A 6,000-nucleotide genomic window follows, 5' to 3' on the forward strand; every position below is an offset into this window, starting at 1 on the left:
GGTTGAAGTGGTTAGAATTGAAAATCATAGTCATATGCTAGAAATTACGTGTTAAGTTGCGATTTTATGGGTTTTTATGTCTTTTTGGTACTTTTGCGCATAAAGTAGCTCAAACTTGGTTTGTTTTTCACGAAACTTGACACACAACACTATTTGGTATATATTATTGTTTTGAAGTGGTTAGAATTGTAAATCATATTCATATGCTAGAAATTACGTGTTAAGTTGCGATTGTATGCGTTTTTAAGCTTTTTTGGTACTTTCGCGCATAAAGTAGCTCTAACTTGGTTTGTTTTGCACGAAACTTGGCACACAACACTATTTGGTATATATTATTGTGTTGATGTGGTTAGAATTGAAAATCATAGTTATATGCTAGAAATTAAGTGTTAAGTTGTATGGGTTTTTAAGTGTTTTTGGCACATTCGCACATAAAGTAGCTCAAACTTAGTTTGTTTTGCACGAAATTTGGCACACACTACTATTTGTTACGTATTATTGTGTTGAAGTGGTTAGAATTAAAAATCATAATCATATGCTAGAAATTACGTGTTAAGTTGAGATTTTATGGGTTTTTAAGTGATTTTTTCACTTTTGCGCATAAAGTAGCTCAAAGTTGTTTTTTTTGCATGAAATTTGGCATACAACACTATTTGGTATATATTATTCTGTTGAAGTGGTTAGAATTGAGGATCATAGTCATATGCTAGAAATTACGTCTTAAGTTGCGATTTTATGGGTTTTTATGTCTTTTTGGCACTTTTGCGCATAAAGTAGCTCAAACTTGGTTTGTTTTGCACGAAACTTGGCACACAACACTATTTGGTATATATTATTGTGTTGAAGTGGTTAGAATTTTAAATCATAGTCATATGCTAGAAATTACGTGTTAAGTTGCGATTTTATGAGGTTTGATGTGTTTTTGGCACTTTCACGCATAAAGTAGCTCAAACTTGGTTTGTTTTGCACGAAACTTGACACACAACACTATTTGGTATATATTATTGTGTTGAAGTGGTTAGAATTGTAAATCATATTCATATGCTAGAAATTACGTGTTAAGTTGCGATTTTATGCGTTTTTAAGCTTTTTTGGTACTTTCGTGCATAAAGTAGCTCTAACTTGGTTTGTTTTGCACGAAACTTGGCACACAATACTATTTGGTATATATAATTGTGTTGAAGTGGTTTGAATTGAAAATAATAGTCATATGCTAGAAATTACGTGTTAAGTTGCGATTTTATGGGTTTTTTACGCTTTTTTGGCACTTTCGCGCATAAAGTAGCTCAAACTTGGTTTGTTTTGCACGAAACTTGGCACACAACACTATTTGGTATATATTATTGTGTTGAAGTGGTTAGAATTGAAAATCATAGTCATATGCTAGAAATTAAGTGTTAAAATGTATGGGTTTAAAAGTGTTTTTGGCACTTTTGCGCATAAAGTATCTCAAATTTGGTTTGTTTTGCACGAAACTTGGCACACAACACTATTTCGTATATATTATTGTGTTGAAGTGGTTAGAATTGAAAATCATAGTCATATGCTAGAAGTTACGTCATAAGTTGCGATTTTATGCGTTTTTAAGTGTTTTTGGCACATTTGCGCATAAAGTAGGTCAAACTTGGTTTGTTTTGCACGAAATTTGGCACACACTACTATTTGTTACGTATTATTGTGTTGAAGTGGTTAGAATTAAAAATCATAATCATATGCTAGAAATTACGTGTTAAGTTGAGATTTTATGGGTTTTTAAGTGATTTTTTCACTTTTGCGCATAAAGTAGCTCAAAGTTGTTTTTTTTGCATGAAATTTGGCATACAACACTATTTGGTATATATTATTCTGTTGAAGTGGTTAGAATTGAGGATCATAGTCATATGCTAGAAATTACGTCTTAAGTTGCGATTTTATGGGTTTTTATGTCTTTTTGGCACTTTTGCGCATAAAGTAGCTCAAACTTGGTTTGTTTTGCACGAAACTTGGCACACAACACTATTTGGTATATATTATTGTGTTGAAGTGGTTAGAATTTTAAATCATAGTCATATGCTAGAAATTACGTGTTAAGTTGCGATTTTATGAGGTTTGATGTGTTTTTGGCACTTTCACGCATAAAGTAGCTCAAACTTGGTTTGTTTTGCACGAAACTTGACACACAACACTATTTGGTATATATTATTGTGTTGAAGTGGTTAGAATTGTAAATCATATTCATATGCTAAAAATTACGTGTTAAGTTGCGATTTTATGCGTTTTTAAGCTTTTTTGGTACTTTCGTGCATAAAGTAGCTCTAACTTGGTTTGTTTTGCACGAAACTTGGCACACAATACTATTTGGTATATATAATTGTGTTGAAGTGGTTTGAATTGAAAATAATAGTCATATGCTAGAAATTACGTGTTAAGTTGCGATTTTATGGGTTTTTACGCTTTTTTGGCACTTTCGCGCATAAAGTAGCTCAAACTTGGTTTGTTTTGCACGAAACTTGACACACAACACTATTTGGTATATATTATTGTGTTGAAGTGGTTAGAATTGAAAATCATAGTCATCTGCTAAAAATTAAGTGTTAAAATGTATGGGTTTTAAAGTGTTTTTGGCACTTTTGCGCATAAAGTAGCTACAAACTTGGTTTGTTTTGCACGAAATTTGGCCCACAACACTATTTGGTATATATTCTTGGGATTGAAGTGGTTAGAATTGAAAATCATAGTCATATGCTAGAAATTACGTGTTAAGTTGCGATTTTATGGGTTTTTTATGTCTTTTTGGCACTTTAGCGCATAAAGTAGCTCAAACTTGGTTGTTTTTCACGAAACTTGACACACAACACTATTTGGTATAATATTATTGTGTTGAAGTGGTTAGAATTGTAAATCATATTCATATGCTAGAAATTACGTGTTAAGTTGCGATTGTATGCGTTTTTAAGCTTTTTTGGTACTTTCGCGCATAAAGTAGCTCTAACTTGGTTTGTTTTGCACGAAACTTGGCACACAACACTATTTGGTATATATTATTGTGTTGAAGTAGTTAGAATTGAAAAATCATAGTCATATGCTAGAAATTAAGTGTTGCGATTTTATGGGTTTTATAAGTGTTTTTGGCACTTTCGTGCATAAAGTAGCTCAAACTTGGTTTCTTTTGCACGAAATTTGACACACAACACTATTTGGTATATATTCTTGGGATGAAGTGGTAGAATTGAAAATCATAGTCATATGCAAGAAATTACGTGTTCAGTTGCGATTTTATGAGGTTTAAAGTGTTTTTGGCACTTTCGCGCAATAAAGTAGCTCAAACTTGGTTTGTTTTGCACGAAACTTGGCACACAACACTATTTGTTATGTATTATGTGTTGAAGTGGTTAGAACTGAAAATCATAGTCTTATGCTAGAAATTAGCGTGTTGAGTTGAGATTTTATGGGTTTTTAAGTGTTTTATTGCACTTTTGCGCATAAAGTAGCTCAAAGTTGTTTTTTTTTTTGCACGAAACTTAGCATACAACACTATTTGGTATATATTATTCTGTTGAAGTGGTTAGAATTGAAGATCATAGTCATATGCTAGAAATTACGTGTTAAGTTGCGATTTTTAGGGTTTTTATGTGTTTTTGGCACTTTTGCGCATAAAGTTGCTCAAAACTTGGTTTGTTTTGCACGAAACTTGGCACACCACACTATTTGGTATATAATATTTTGTTGAAGTGGTTAGAATTGTAAATCATAGGCATATGCTAGAAATTACGTGTTAAGTTGCGATTTATGGTTTTTAAGTGTTTTTGGCACTTTTGCGCATAAAGTAGCTCAAACTTGGTTTTTTTTGCACGAAACATGGCGAACCAACACTATTTGGTACATATTATTGTTGAAGTGGTTAGAAATGCAAATCATAGTCATATGCTAGAAATTACGTGTTAAGTTGCGATTTTATGCGTTTTTTAAGCTGTTTTTGGCACTTTCGTGCATAAAATGGCTCAAACTTGGTTTGTTTTGTACGAAACATGGCACACAACACTATTTGGTATATATTATTGTGTTGATGTGGTTAGAATTGAAAATCATAGTTATGTGCTAGAAATTAAGTGTTAAGTTGTATGGGTTTTTTAAGTGTTTTTGGCACATTCGCACATAAAGTAGCTCAAACTTGGTTTGTTTGCACGAAATTTGGCACACACTACTATTTGTTACGTATTATTGTGTTGAAGTGGTTAGAATTAAAAATCATAATCATATGCTAGAAATTACGTGTTAAGTTGAGATTTTATGGGTTTTAAGTGATTTTTTCACTTTTGCGCATTAAAGTAGCTCAAAGTTGTTTTTTTTGCATGAAATTTGGCATACAACACTATTTGGTATATATTATTCTGTTGAAGTGGTTAGAATTGAGGATCATAGTCATATGCTAGAAATTACGTCTTAAGTTGCGATTTTATGGGTTTTTATGTCTTTTTGGCACTTTTGCGCATAAAGTAGCTCAAACTTGGTTTGTTTTGCACGAAACTTGGCACACAACACTATTTGGTATATATTATTGTGTTGAAGTGGTTAGAATTTTAAATCATAGTCATATGCTAGAAATTACGTGTTAAGTTGCGATTTTATGAGGTTTGATGTGTTTTTGGCACTTTCACGCATAAAGTAGCTCAAACTTGGTTTGTTTTGCACGAAACTTGACACACAACACTATTTGGTATATATTATTGTGTTGAAGTGGTTAGAATTGTAAATCATATTCATATGCTAGAAATTACGTGTTAAGTTGCGATTTTATGCGTTTTTTAGCTTTTTTGGTACTTTCGTGCATAAAGTAGCTCTAACTTGGTTTGTTTTGCACGAAACTTGGCACACAATACTATTTGGTATATATAATTGTGTTGAAGTGGTTTGAATTGAAAATAATAGTCATATGCTAGAAATTACGTGTTAAGTTGCGATTTTATGGGTTTTTACGCTTTTTTGGCACTTTCGCGCATAAAGTAGCTCAAACTTGGTTTGTTTTGCACGAAACTTGGCACACAACACTATTTGGTATATATTATTGTGTTGAAGTGGTTAGAATTCAAAATCATAGTCATATGCTAGAAATTAAGTGTTAAAATGTATGGGTTTAAAAGTGTTTTTTGGCACTATTGCGCATAAAGTATCTCAAATTTGGTTTGTTTTGCACGAAACTTGGCACACAACACTATTTCGTATATATTATTGTGTTGAAGTGGTTAGAATTGAAAATCATAGTCATATGCTAGAAGTTACGTCATAAGTTGCGATTTTATGCGTTTTTAAGTGTTTTTGGCACATTTGCGCATAAAGTAGGACAAACTTGGTTTGTTTTGCACGAAACTTGGCACACAATACTATTGGTATATAATATTGTGTTGAAGTGGTTAGAATTGAAAATCATAGTCATATGCCTAGAAATTACGTCTTATGTTGCGATTTTATGGGTTTTTATGTCTTTTTGGCACTTTTGCGCATAAAGTAGCTCAAACTTGGTTTGTTTTTCACGAAACTTGACACACAACACTATTTGGTATATATTATTGTGTTGAAGTGGTTAGAAGTGTAAATCATATTCATATGCTAGAAATTACGTGTTAAGTTGCGATTGTATGCGTTTTTAAGCTTTTTTGGTACTTTCGCGCATAAAGTAGCTCTAACTTGGTTTGTTTTGCACGAAACTTGGCACACAACACTATTTGGTATATATTATTGTGTTGAAGTAGTTAGAATTGAAAATCATAGTAATATGCTAGAAATTAAGTGTTGCGATTTTATGGGTTTTTAGGTGTTTTTGGCACTTTCGTGCATAAAGTAGCTCAAACTTGGTTTCTTTTGCACGAAATTTGACACACAACACTATTTGGTATATATTCTTGGGATGAAGTGGTTAGAATTTAAAATCATAGTCATATGCTAGAAATTACGTGTTCAGTTGCGATTTTATGAGGTTTAAAGTGTTTTTGGCACTTTCGCGCATAAAGTAGCTCAAACTTG

Source organism: Amaranthus tricolor, chromosome 4 (assembly GCF_026212465.1).
Source record: "Amaranthus tricolor cultivar Red isolate AtriRed21 chromosome 4, ASM2621246v1, whole genome shotgun sequence".
NCBI lineage: Eukaryota > Viridiplantae > Streptophyta > Magnoliopsida > Caryophyllales > Amaranthaceae > Amaranthus > Amaranthus tricolor.